Raw genomic sequence first — 14,814 nt, 5'->3', positions numbered from 1 at the left:
AACCTGGGGAAACGTCTGCATAGTTCACAACTCCATCCTTGGGGTCTAGCTTAATTCTTGGCACATAGGCTGGCTCACTAAATATTTATTAAATAAATAATTGATTGATTTTTTAAAATGCAGTAAGTCTAGCATGACATATTTTTAATGAATCCGGGCAGGTCCCCAGTGGTCAGCCACGGTGCTTCCCAGGAATTCAGAGACCACGCCCTCCCACTCAGGTCGCACACTGATCCCCGTTTCCACCCAGTCGGCTTGCGTCTTGCGGTCACCTGTGGGATTCTGTGGCCGCCAGGGGGGCCCTGGGTCGGAGGGAGTATGGGTGGCTCACTGTGCCGGGTCCAGCCACCACGGGCCAGGGTGGGATGATGAGGCACCAGCGCCTGGCTACCTGCCCATGAGCACCCTCCCCTTTGACCGCGGAGCCCTTGGCTGCCACTCCAGGAGACCCTGACCCACAGGGCGATCAGCTCCACTGCCCTGGAGTGGCCTGGGAAGGCTGCCCTCGCTCCTGTGGAGCATGGCATGCACATCACCAGAGGCCGCGGCCCTCAGAGACCTGGAGACCTGGAGGGACCCTCTTCCCGCCTGTGCTGGTTTGCAGCGCCGTGAACCGTTCGGGGCACGCTCTGCGCACTCAGATGCCAGGCCTGGCTCTGCGCTTGGCTGGGCTGCCTGTTCGCAGGTCCCCCCCCCCCCCGCCCCCCGTGAGGAGGGGCCGCAGCCGGGCTTTGGCGAGGCCACCGAGACACAGCCGGGAATTGTAACCCTTATGGGACGGAGGAGCCTGCAGAAGAAGGAGGGGCCTGCAGTGGGAAGAAGGACCTCATTTGCCTGGAAAGGCGCCCCCGGACCCCAGCTCTGCCCTGGGGCAGCCAGACGTGCAGGCCTGGCCAAGGGAGCCCGGAGTCTCGGGAGCGTGGGGGTAGCGGAGGAAGCCCGGGGTCCCTTCTGGGCTGACCTGAGCCGGCTGCCTGGCCCCATACAGACCACCCCCTCCACCGGGTCCTGGTTTGCCTCGCGGTAAGAGGGCACGATGTCTGGGTGACAGGGAAGGGCCTTTCTGTGGGGGATGCAGGGGAGCAGAGGGCAGTGCTTGGGGGTCAGCTCTACTCCTCTAACTGTATAAATCACATCACCGCCCCTGCCCCCCCTTTCCGGGTGGCTTCCTAGTCTGCCAGACTGAGAAGGTTCCAGGGCCAAGCTCCTGGCACAGTACACGGTAGCCACGGTGACCCTTCACCCAGTGGCCCCCGATGGCCCCAGCGTGCGGTCTGGCTCGGCAGGTGCGGGATGAGGTTCACTGGGGCGGGTTTGCAGCTGCCTTAGCCGACAGCCCTCCCCACAGCACACAGGCCCCTCTTGGTGGAGCAGAGGCCAGCTTTCGTGGTTTGGGTCAGATGCTGAGCTCACGGGGGCGGCTGTCACCTAGACAGCGGAGGTTGGGGAGCAGACCTGGGGCAGGAGGACCGCGGGTGGCACCTGCTCCGCACACGGGGGTGCGCGGCAGAAGAAATATCTGCCTCGTCTCTTCCATTTCTGTGAACGTCCCTGTACGTCGCTCGTCAGAGGTCCAGGAGCAGCAGGTGGTCCTCTCGGTCAGGTGGAGCCCAGGCTTCCTCCTTCAGTGCAAGAGGATGCACGTCCACTTCTGAGCACGTCCTACCGTGCAGTGACTGTGGATTCTCATGGTACCGGGACACCTTTGCCAAACACGACCCCGCACCAGCTTGCCGCCAGTGACCATGTTCCAGAATTGACCTGCATAAATGCTGTCTCCCTGCTCCAGGACCCACGTGGCCTTGGTGGCCATGCCCCCTGGTCTCTGGCCTGTGACAACTCCTTGCACTTCCCTTGTTCTTTGGGACCTGGCAGCCTTGGGAGGTACCGGCCAGGCCCTCACCCCTGCAGAGGGTCCGGGGGGTGTGGACGCCATCTCTCACTGTGTGAGGCCTCCTGGCCAAGCTCTGCCACTGGACGGCTGGTCAGCATCCTGAGGAGAGGGGAAGAGAAGGAGAGGCCACTGTGGAAGGACCAGGGCTGGCAGGTGGCCGGTGCTGAAATGATCGCTGGAGGACAGGTTGGTCAGGCTGCGGATGCTCGCGGCCCCTGCCCACTGCCCCCGCGCCCTCTTCCACCCCGAGTGGGGCCCCCATCATCCACCTGCATGGCCCTCACATGAAGGAAACCAGATGTCTTGGTCGGGGCACCTCGTCCTCTGCTGGATGGATCCTACCCAGGGGAAGCGTGTAACCTTCCCAGGACCTCCCACATGGTGCCCCGTCCTCTGTGCCCCATAGCCAAGTGGCCGTTCAGAGGCCGCCAGGGACCAGGGACTCTCCCTCTGGAAGGGGACAGAGCACGGGGGCAGCAGCGCCGACGGAGGACCCTTCCCTCTGGATACATGTGGGGAAAACTATGTCTCTTTGCTCCACACTCGAGCCCTTCTGTGGGTTTCTTCCCCCCAAGCTGGGAGGCCCCAATATCCCCCACAGGGTCAGCGAGGTCCTGAGGCATGCCTGCTCCCAGGTGACCAGCACTCTCAGGGGCACGGCCCCCGCCCACCAGGGTCCCCCCAGCCTGTGCTTGAGCAAAAGCCAGGATGGGGAGACACGGGGTGAGCGGGCAGCACAGGGGTGTGTGCACCAGTGGAGCCTCCCTGCCTCCCACTGACTGCTAGCCTGGTGGCTGGGGAGAGGCCGGGTCTGTGGGTGTGGCGCTGGGGCTCTGACCCAGAGGCCCTAGGGCTCATCCTACAAACCTGACAACATGGGCACGTGTTAGCTCTGCTTTCCAGGTGAGAACACAGGCTCAGAGGCATCAGCGGCTGAGCCCGGATCCCAGCACCAGCTGGTGAGAGAGCATCCCCGTGTCCCTGAGGCCCTGTCCCTTGTGGCCACAATGGTGGGCACCCCCTCTGCATGTGCCCGCCCCCCCCCCCCAAGGGCTGAAGGACGTGCTGGGAAGGACACGGCTGAGCCATAGAGGATGTGACCAGGGTCACCGCCAGCGCCCAGGGGACCCGGGAGGGATGGAGGGGGGTAAGGGTCTGGAGTGACAGCCGTGCTGGTGTCCTGTCAGGCCGTAGGCCCACCTGGATGGCTGGGGGAGGTGAGAAGGCCCAGGGCGGGGCAGCAGGCGAGGTGCCTTCTCTGCGGTTCTGGACAGATGGGTTTGACCCACAGGATCTCAGGCTGAGATCCAGACAGATGTCCCGGCCGCGGACGCCCCTTGGATTCGTAGCAGGTGCCACCGCAGGAGCCACGGCGGGCTCAGGTGTGTCAGGTGCACCACTGTGCTGCGCCCCCGCCCCCGCGCCTCGGCCCCCCTCCCGCCTGGCTCCACTGAACGAGGAAACGGGAAGTGACAGCCACTAAGTCTCCATCACCTAGCTGTCCAGGCGGGTGGAGCTGACTCAAGTGGACACGGCCCCTCAGGGACCCCGGGCCCCTTGCCGGCCTCCCTCCCGGGGGTCAGGCTTCCTGTCCGGCTCCAGACCCTGCCCCCACAGCCTGGCTTGGCCCTCCCTCACCCCAGTCACATCACGGGGTCTCCCCCAACCCGCCCTCCTCTCTCTGGCTCCGCAGAGCGAACCCCTCAAAGCGGCGCTTGCGTCTGCATCGGCGCGTCTGGGGCCAGACTCCCGGGAGCAATGAATCGCTCCATCTGCGTTTCGTTTATTTCCTTCCCCCCCTTTTTTGGTGACAGATTGAGGGGCTCCCGGCTACTGCGTCTTTCTCCAAATGGCCCTGCTTTTCCCAACAACCCGGACGGCGTCCCGTTTGTTACCCGACAAACCTCAGGAGGAATCTTTTCCAAGGGAAAACTTAGAGAAATCTAACATCATCTTAGACGCGGGCCTTTGCATTCTCTAAAACACAGATCTGGCCAAGTCACTCCCCTCCTCAGGACCCTCCTGGGTCCTACAGAGTGGGGAACGCATGAGCTAGACGCAACCTGATCCAGCTGGACCTGAGACCACCTTGTGCCAGTCCCACCCAGGACATGACCCACCGTCAGTCCCAGGAGTTAAATCCTCTGACTCCCCCAGGCTGGGTCCAGTGCCACCAGTCCTCATATAGACATACACTCACCCCTACACATATGAGTGAATACACAGAGGTGCACACGCATTCACCTGTGCGTGTATGGACAGTGCACACATGCACACAGATGGGTTTTGCATGTGTTTCTGGTGAGCCTCACAGTAGATCCTGGGTGCCTCTTTCACTGGCCTCTCCGCCCTTCAGTGACCCAGCACCCAGCACAGACTACCTGGATGGCCCGGCGCAGCAGGAGGCAGTGGGCTCACCTGCCCCAGGTGGATAGGCCCTGAATGCTGGGCAGGGAGGTGGGGAGGCCAGTCCACATCTCCCACTGCAGCTGGCGCAGCTTATTTATGATGCTTTTAGCTCCAAGCAGACCCATTTCTGAAGTCCTCTCCAAGACATAAATTACCCTAAAGGGCTGACTTGTATCAGTGTGGTTGGACAGTGCCTGACCAGAAAGCACTCCCGCCTCTCAGCAATTTCAATCCAGGGAGAGCTACAGGGATTTTTTTCCTTCTTTTTTTCCTTCCTTATTGAGGACTTCAGAAAGGGGGCTGGAAACTTTCAATAGGTTTCATTTTTAGGGGAAGCAATTCTGGCTTATTAGGCATCAACAGCTTCAGAAATATGCTCACTAATGACTTCTATTTAAATATTTTCCTCCAGCTGAGGCTTTTTCAAAAAATACTGTGTTAATGGATTCAGCTTCCCCCTACGTGGGTACGTTCCCCACCCCGGCCTCTGAACCCTCCTGGCTGGATCCCCTATGCAGTCCGAGGCCATGAGCAGCCCACATCAAGGCGACCTCGTCAGAATCCTGCATGGAAACGACGCCCTCCCTGCCCACCTGTCACGCGCACGGCCTGCGGCCTTGTGTGAGTACCGGCTCTGACGGAATCGCGGTGCCTCAGAGCCCCTTGCCGGCTCCCTGGCTCTTCCAGGATGAAGCTAAGCCCCCCAGCCTGTCCTCACTGGGGCTGTGATGCCCACCACACTCCCCGCTGAGTGCCAGGCTCAAAATGGTGGTGTAGCTGTCCAGGCTCCAGACGCTTTCCTGGGCAGCCCGGTGGCCAGAAGGGCAGCATCTGCCTTAATGTTGTCAACTTGAAACTCTTTCTTTTCTTTTCCTTTTTTTAAGGTTTTATTGATTTGACACACACACACACACACACAGAGAGAGAGAGAGAGAGAGAGAGAGAGAACATGAGCAGGGGGAGGGGCAAAGGGAGAGGGAGGGAGACAAAGACTCTCCACTGAGCAGGGAGCCTGATGCAGGACTCAATCCCAGGGTCCTGGGATCATGACCTGAGCTGAAGGCAGATGCTCCACCACTGAGCCACCTTGTGCCCCTCCCTTAAAATTCTCAATCATGCATGACTAAGGGTCTCCCCACATTGTCCAGTTGCCCCAGATCCAGGCCGCACATTCCTTGTCCTCAGGATAAACCTGGCCGGTGGAGGGCAGTACTGGGAGGGGTTCGTACAGCCCAGCGTCTGAACAAGCCAGGGTCCCGGAGCACATCTCTGCCCTCCCACTCACGGTTGAACACCACAGTCCCCCGCGGCCTCAGTTTTCCGTCTGAGGAACAGGATCGTGGAGGGGGGGGGGGCTGCTTCCCAGGCCTCCCCAAGGGCCGTGCGCAGACCCCACCCCCACTCCCCTCCAGCGCTTTGGGGAGCATGTGGCACAAGGACCATCTGACGATGTTTGTCCCTGCCCTTTGTCCTCTGAGCCTGGGCGTCAGCACCATCCTCTGACAAGCCAACTGTCCTCGGAGATGTTGGTGCCCTCCCCCAGCTCCCAGGCCGCCCCCGCGGCCGACACACACCCGAGCCCCTCAGCCTCATCACAGGGACTCCTGTGCCCCCAGGGTCAGAAGCTCATGCAGGCAGAAAGAGGGTCCGGTTACCAGGCCCTTGGGGCATCCTCAGAATCCCGAGGGCAAGGCCTCGGTCTAAACCTCGGAGTATAAACCTGGAACGCGGGACACTCCCTTCTACCCGGGAAAGAGTCTCTTTCCCCCCTTTTCCCCCTCTGACCCTCAGTCTGTCTCTGCAGAATGTCTTCCTCAGCTCAGCCACACGGTAGAAAGGTATTTCCTCCCCTTCTCATGTTTCCGTGTGGTTCTAGCCACACCCAGCAAAGCTCCCGGTTCAGTCCCAGGGCTCTACAGACGGGGCCCTGAGCGGCCCCTCCAGGGTCAGGTGTGCATCAGTGCAGCCCGGACGGCAGGACAGCCTTACACTCTGGAGCACCTTGTTCCCACCATACCTGTTGTCCACACATGTCTGTCTTCCTCTCAGGGGCCACACGTTTCTCCTCTTTGCCTCCTCCTGAACCCTATCCAGTGACGGGAACATAAATTTTCTTGCATCAAGCGAAAGGCATGAATGATGGAGGAGGGGCTCGCACTTCCAACCCCTGGAGCCCTCCCATCCCAGCCCCATGCTCATGCTTACCGCTCCCACCAGCAGCCTGCAGCTTCAGGATCCAGGTTGGTTTCTGCAGGAGGAAACCTGCTCGTGCACAGAATCTAGGCTCCCAGGAGTTATGAAAGGAGCAGAATTAAATTCTCTGGGGTCAGAGGCCAGGGAACATTGGAAACACCCCATCCCCGGCAGAACCTCCACTTCATCACCGTGGCAGCCCACCTGGCAGGAGGAGCTGGGATGCTCCTGAATTATTTCCCTGGGGGGTACGGCAGTGGGCAGGGCCTCCCAACATCAGAGGTGTTTGCAGGACTGGCCCCCGACCCCCTACTAACCCCCTAGGTAAGGACCCAGAGAAAGGAGAAGGAAGTGCTGGGCCGGGGCTCCCAGAGAGCTGACCCCGTGCACTTGGGCTGGGGTTGGCTCCACCTCTTGCTGTGGGATCAGCCAGGGCCTGAGCCTCTGCAGGGCCAGAGTGGCTGTGGCTGTGACCTGGGAGCATCACCTCCTTCCCTCTGATGCTGTGAGTGAGGATCGGTGAAACATGGGTGCCTGTCCGGTGCCCAGAGAGGGGTGGGGTCCTGACCGCCACGCCATCAGGACTCGGTTTTCCTGCTCCCTCGACATGGGTGGGGGGCTCCCAGCGCTCACCCCCCCCCAGCGCACCCCTTGGTCAGTGGGCTTCGCCCTGGGGCAAACACCTGCCAGCGCCTGCCCAAGTGAGGAACAGCCCTGGAGACTTTGGGAGTAACCATAGCAACTGCCTTCCAAGCAGGATTATTGGGACTTTATCCAAAAGTTCTCTCCCTGCTCTGCTCCCCAGGGGCCCCAAAGGTCACGGAGGGTTGAATATCCATGTGTGTTTTCCTCACATCAGGGCTGAGTCTCTCCTGGTAGAAACTGTTCCCCAGCTCAGGGGCAGGGACAGCCTGAGGCCTGCTCCTCCCACAGCCCCCCCACCCCCTCCCCGTGGAGCAACTGGTCAGGGTACTCGTGTCCTCACGGCCAGATCCCCGTCCTGAGTCCCCTTGGTGGCTGCATCCCTGTCAGAGGGAAAGCTTCCTCCTCCAGGCAGGGCTCTGACCAAAGGGAAAACCTCCTCTTGGAGGGGCCAGTGAGGAGGGAAGCCCAGGCCTGAGCCCCGGGGTCGGAGCTGAGTCCTTCTAGTCACCATCAGGGAACAAATAAAATCCTGGGGTCCAGCCCAGGGAATAGCCAGGCTGGTCCCCCACCCATCGGGTCAGAGTGTGCCCCGAGCACATCCATGTCCTCTGCAGCCACAAGAGAAGGAGGTGTTGGGCCCTGGGGGAGGCTGGTTCCCACTGGTTGTAGCAGTACAGGGGAGACGCCGTGTGCAGGGGGCAGGGCACCCCCCCCCAGGGTTGGGGCATCACTCCAATCAGCGCCTGCTCCAAGCCCCGGGCCAGCCACGTGGAAGGAACAGGGGTCAGAGGGAACGCACGGCTGTCGGGGTTGCTTGGGGATCGCTGAGGAGCAGGATGGTAGGGGATGGGGGGCTCCCCCCTAGGCTCAGCATGGGGCCCTGGGTCTGCTGGGGGGCCTGCCTGGGAGGGGAGGGGCCGGGCACCTGGGCACCCATGTCACGGCCGGCACCTTGGAAGCAACCTCCTCTCCGCTGATTCGGCCAGGACAGCCTGGAACCAGGCGGCTCTTGTTCACAGCGGCTCCGTTTCCCCGGGCGCTCAGACCCCACCCCCCGTGTCCTCCTTGATCCTGCCGTCCATGCCATCGGGTGTCCATCCCGTCAGCAAACTCCACTGCAGCCTCACGGCCCGTCCAGAGCCTGAGCGCCACCTGCTCTGCTCCTACACCTGGACCAGCAAAGCCACCCTCATGCTGCCCTGGGATTAGTACCCTTGAGGTGGACGTGTCCTTGTCCATGCAGTCATCGTCCACTGTGGCCACAGCAACCCTGTTATAAACCCTCCAGGGACTCAACTGGTGCGGGCCAGAGTGAAGGACAAAGGGCAGCGTCTCTGCCCGACCCCCTGCCCCACCTTGTCCCAGGTGACCCCCTTCCCACTGCAATCTCGGTTGGGGCCCTGGCCCTGCCACTGACTCTCCCACTCTGAGCCTCAGTCTCCTTGTCTGGAAAATAGGCATAAAAAAGCCTCCCTCCCAAGGTCCCTGTAAGAGTTCAATTAAATGAGGGACCTTGTGCACACAGACCGCAGGCTGGGAGCTTAGGGCTCTGCACACGGCCCCACCACGCTCACCGCCAGCAATCTGCGCACCCAGCTCCCGCGTCCGCCTCTCCTGGAGGCCAGGAGGCCTCACTTCCCGGCCCCACCAGCTCCACTCCACCCACCTGCCAGGCTCTGACTCTCCAGCCGGGACCATCACGTGGGCTACCCTGCCCACAATGCCCTCGCATGGGGGGCCCACCCGAGAGGGGACGGAGAGCACGTCAAGTACCCCCACGTCTGCAGTGGGACCTGGCAGGGTGAGACACCACTACCTGGACTCCCAGCCACCCACGGCTCACCTCAGATCGGGGACGAGCAGCCCATGGGAGCCCAAGCACGGCAAGACGATGGCCCCCGACCCGCCAGGACGTGAGTCCCTCAGGGCAGTATTGTCAGGCCTAGGGTCTGGTGGCAGCCGCACTGGGCACCGGGCAAGGCCGGGCAGATACAGGAGCCCACGCATCCCTGGCTCTGCGCCGCTAGCCACCCCTGCTCTCTGGGCTGCCTTTGCCGCAGCCCTGAGGCCCAGTCACCCCTTGCTGTGATGGGACCAGCACAGGCACACGCGCATATGTACACATGCATGCACACACACCCCTGCAGGAACACGTATATAAGCACACATGCCACTCACGCAGGCACATGCACGCATGCACATGCTCACACATGCACACATCCAACCAGATGCTCATACATGCTCACACATGTACACACTCATGCAGGCACATGCACACATGTACACACACCCAACCAGGTGCACATACATGTTCAAACATGCACCCACATATGCAGGCACATGACACACATGCATGCGCATACACATGCAGATGCATTCACACGCAGGCACACACACTTGCTGTCGCAGGCACACACATGTGCACATTCATGCATTTCCTTCTTTTATAATTACATATTCCATGTTTTTCTCCACCGCTGGCCCCCCTGGAAGGCACACACCATGTTTTTACTGAACAGGCCCGAGCCCGGTGTACAAACCTAGTCCACGTGGCCCCAAGACCAGCAATGTTTCGTCAAACCATGATGTCTCCCCGTTTCTGGGCAGGAACCAGGAAGCCTAAGTGAGCAAGGCCTGCCCACTGCAGGTATGTGAACGTCCAAAAGTAGCCCAGTATCCCCCCTCTCAGGGCCACCTGCCTCCTCCTCCACTGCTGTGACCTCTCAGAGTCCATCCAACGGGCTCCGGCCCCAGCACAGGTCCAAGTCAGGAGCTCAGCAGGGGTTCTGGTCCTGGGACTAGGAGCCCAGAGCTGGCGCCTCTTGTCCCAGGATCTCCTGGAGGCTGCACCACTGTACCCTCAGCCCAGTGGCCATTCAGCCCTGCCACCTGCATGTTCTTGAGGAGTCCCTTCAGGTTAGGGTCTGGGCTGGAGGCCCATTCTCACTGACTCAGTGTCCCCGACGGTTGTTCCCTGAGCTCCACCGAAGCAGGACCCCCCGGATGCCGGGCAGGCAGCCAGGGTAACCACCACTTTCCCCCAGAGTCGACCTCCAGCTGGTGAGGGAGGCTGGGAATCCTCATTGCCATGAGCTGGCGATTCCCCCTGCTTTATCCCACCCAGCAGATGCAATATCGCTGAGCGTCCCAGTGTAGGTGAGGACACACACCTAAACCTGTGAGGTTGGGGCTATGACTCTGCTGTGCTGCAGCGTGTGCCCCTACCCTCTGCTGCACCTCTGCGTCCCAGCCCTCTGTGCTGTGGCATGCGCCCCGGCTCTACCCCCAACCCTCTGTGCTGCGGCTCTGTGTCCCAAACTTCGGTGCTGCGGCTCTGCGCCCCGGCCCTCTGGACAGAGACCTTCCCATTAACCCAGACCACGTGGAGGTCACACCCGGTTCTCTCGGCAGCTCACGGAGATAACTGCCAACAGGGAGATTCCGTCCTGCCTCCCTGACAGAGGGAGGGTCCTCTTTCCCTGAGACCACAGTCCCAAAGCAGACAGCCTCTCCGGAGTCGGGGGAGGGCGTAAGAAAGGAGGAACCGTGGCTCGAGAGGCCGACGAGGAGCTGATTACTGCTACGCCTGCTGCAGTTCCTCTTCAATTATTCATAAACCCAAGTCAGTGTTGGTGTCCGGGCAGCCGTCTAAACGCTAAACAAGCTGACGCGATTGGGAAAATTGCCCTATTCGAAACACCAAAACTGAATTTGACAACAAATTATTCTGTGAGTGAATTTATTCTGTTTCTGGTGTCTCAGCTGGATTCTGGGAGCTCGTGACAAAAGGGAGGAGGGTGTTTTGCACTCGGTGGTCACTTAGCCCTGGGCTCCGCTGGCCAGGCCGTGAGCCTGCTTCTCTCCACACCTTGGAGCCCGGTGAGCGTCTCCTGACTCCTGCCCTCGGCTGCAGGCACCTGGTTCTCTGGAGCTGCCTCCCTAGAATGTGCTGGAACCCTGCAGGGATCCTGCACGTGGCCCACTGGAGAGCACCTCCGGGGAACTGCTGGGAAGAGGACACAGAGACTTTCCAGGGGGTCTTGCTCTGAACCCACAAACCTCACCCATGGGAGTTTGCCCCAAGGTCACAAAGGACCTGCCAAAAGGTATGGCCACGGGGCGGGGCGGGGAGGGGTGAGCGGGGTGCATGGAGGATTTTAGGGCAGGAAAATATTCTGTATGGTACATGGTACATTTCATCACATGTTTGCCCAAACCCACATACAAGAGCCAAGCGAACCCTAACACATCCTGTGACTGACTGCCTGTGGGTGATCACGACAGGTCGGCGGACATTCATCACCTCCAGCAAGCATGGCATTCTGGTGGGGAGGCTCTGCGTGTGCGGGAGATCTCTGCACCCTTCGCTGAATTTTACTATGAACCTAAAATTGCCCTAAAAAAAAGAGACTTTAAAGGCAAAAGAAAAGTCACCAAAGCATTGTCTAAAATAGCAAATGTGAGGTCGAGAGCTTTCCGTGGCCTCATAGATTGGCGGACTCAAAAATTGGAACTCAGGGTACACCAGGATCACAACTATCCCAGGTTTATCACTGGGGACACTTCAAAGGACAAATGGCTAACCCGAAACAGACCGAGCTTTTGACAGTCAGTGTCCAGGATCAAGCTGCCATACAAGGGGATATAGAAGAAAAGTTACATAATCATCTCCATAAATGCAAGAAATGCACACAAAGTCCAAGACCCATTTTGACTTAGAAAAAGAATCGGAAGACAGTCCTGAACCTGCTAAATCTCCAGCAAATATCACACTTAGTAATGAAGTGATAGTTTGCTATCAAAAATTCTATTTTGGGGGCCCCTGGGTGGATCAGTGGTTGAGCGTCTCCCTTTGGCTCAGGTCGTGACCCCGGGGTCCTGGGATCCAGTCCTGCATCGGGCTCCCTGCAGGGAGCCTGCGTCTCCCTCTGCCTGTGTCTCTGCCTCTCTCTCTGGGTCTCTCATGAATAAATAAATAAACCTTTAAAAATAATTCTATTCTGCATAGAGGTCCTAGCTGCTGCAATGAGGAAGTTAAGTATTTCCAAATGTGTGGGATTAGAAAGAAAAATATCAACTCATCATTTTTCAGCCATGACATAATTGCATACTTAGAAAATCTGAATCTACAGATAAGTTATTAGAGTAAATACATGAATTTAGCCAGATCACTAAGCATAAGGTCAATACACAGAAATGAATTATGTTTCCATATGCTAACCACAAAGAGAAAATGAGAGAATTTTTACATCTACCACTTATAATGGTGTAAAACCCAAATACTTACATAAAAATCCAACAGAAAATGTGAGAGACCTCTGCTCTAAAAGCCACAAGCTATAAACTATAAAATATTATTGACGTGAATTAAACGAAACCTAAATAAATGAGGGGACATACTGTGTTTATGGACCAGAGGACGCAATATTATAAAGACATCTATTTTCCCCAAATTGATTTGCAGTTTCAACATAGTGCCAGTAAAAATCCCAGAAGGTGCAGTGAGTGTGTAAAAATTGGTAAGTCAACTCTAAAATTCATACAGAAATTAAAAGTGCTGAGAACGTACAAGATGATCTTTATGCTCTTAGATGTCAAGATTTTTTTAAGAATTTATTTATACACTTTATACAGATTTACTTGTTTATACAATAGAGCTGGAACTATTTTTATAACGCCAGAGTCAGCGAAGATTTCATCAGGACACAAAATCGCTAAATTTGAAAGATATGACAGACAAATTGGGCTGCAGTGAGCTCTGTATATCTAATGACACCATCAGGGTGGGGACAGGGAAGCAGGAAGGCCACTGTGGAAAAGACGTTTTCGACTCATAACTGACTTGGGACTGATAGAGGATGCGATGGCAGCACCTGCAAACCCGTAAGTGAAAAAGATGAGAAAACCAGGCAACGTATTTGAACAGGTGCTTTAGAAGGAGGATATTTAGGGGCACCTTGGTGGCTCCGTTGATTAAACATCCGTCTCTTGATCTCAGCTCAGGTCTTGATCTCAGGATCATGAGTTCAAGACCCGCATTGGGCTCCATGCTGGGCACGGAACCTCCCTGGGGGAAAGAAAAAGGATATTTAAGTGACCAATAAACTGAAAATCAATCAAGGTCATTGGGAATCAGGGAAACGCATTAATACCACCATTCGCTCTGAGTCCAAAATAAAGAGACTTAGGGTCCTGACAAAGACGTGGAGGAATGGGGTGCATTTGCGCCACTCGTGGGAACATAGGTTTGTGCAAACCCTTTAAGGAAACAGTTTGGTGGGCCTCCCCAAGTTGAAATGACCCAAACCCATTTACCACCAGAAGCGCCACCTATATGGTACCTGCGAGGGGTAAAAACTAGGAGCGACTGCAAAGTCCAGTAGAACAGAAGGAATTCTGTTTTTTTATGCTATGTATCCTCCTGGGTAAACAAGTTGCAGCATATTCGTCTTGTGAACTAGTAGCAAATGGTGAACTACACAAGCAACTGTGATGATTTGCGACAGCGACAGCGTGAAGGAATCTGAGAAGAGAGCCAGACACAAAACATGTGCTCTGTGGTCCCATTTCTCTGTGGTCTCTGTGGTAAAATTCAAAATCAGGCTAACCTAACTCAAGGCGTGGGGGGCCAAGGGGCTGATGGCCACAGGGAAGAACACACAGAGGGCTTCTAGGGGCTGGCGGCGGCGTCTCTCTCCATGGGGTGGAGCTGGTGTGGATATGCTCACCGAGCGAACGTGTGACAAACGGCCTGCCACGTGTGTGTGCTTTCCTGAACATACTTCTTCTCTGGTAATTCGGCTTATCTACGTATGTTTTAAAGAACACACTGCACCTATCTGGATGCGAGGCAAACAAGCAGGTGTGGTAGCAGAAAGCTTCTAGATGGTCCCGGGGCTGGGGCCAGGTGGGATGGCAGAGACATGGGGAAGGGGCTGGAGGGCCCCCCTCCCGGCTTCTCCCCCACATTCCGGGACATGAAATCGTCAGCCAGGCTCTTCCCCAGTTGGTATTCACCACAGGCCCTCAGGAATGGCTTCCTTGTTGAGAATAAACGTCTGCATCCCAGCAAATTAGCCATGATTTCGTTGCCATTGGGGTGAGAGCATTGCTTCCTGTTTTCTGCTTCCTTGACTGTCTCACCACGCTCTGGGCCAAACAGCCACCGCTGAGAGGGGTGGACAAGCCGCCAGGGTTTAGGGTCTGACCGCGGGACTTTCTGTCGCCGAGCGGTTTCTAGAACTGGGGTCCAGACAGTGGAACAAAGTGTAGACGCTGCTCTTCCTCCAGTGGTGCCAAGATATGCATGCAGGCAAATGCGGCGTGTTCTGCAAAGTGAAGGTCTGAGGCCACCCTGCATGCAGCATGTCTGTCCGCACCATGTATCCAACAGCGTTTGCTCACATCCTGTTCTGGGTCACGTTTCAATAATTTTCGCAGTATTTCAAACTTTTTGTTATTATGTTTTTGGTGTGATGGGATCTATGATCAATAATCAGGAACTTGCTAAAAGCTCAGAGGAAGGCTGGCATTTTTTAGCAATAAAGGATCTTTAAATTAATGTGCATATATTGTTTTTTTAGCCATGATGCTCTTGCACACAAGAGCTCTTATAGACAACGGTACGATGCAAACATAACTCATACATGCGTGGGGAAGCCAAAGGATTCATT

Source organism: Canis aureus, chromosome 3 (assembly GCF_053574225.1).
Source record: "Canis aureus isolate CA01 chromosome 3, VMU_Caureus_v.1.0, whole genome shotgun sequence".
In the NCBI taxonomy this organism is placed as follows: Eukaryota; Metazoa; Chordata; class Mammalia; order Carnivora; family Canidae; genus Canis; species Canis aureus.
Note: the sequence above shows the minus strand (reverse complement) of the source record.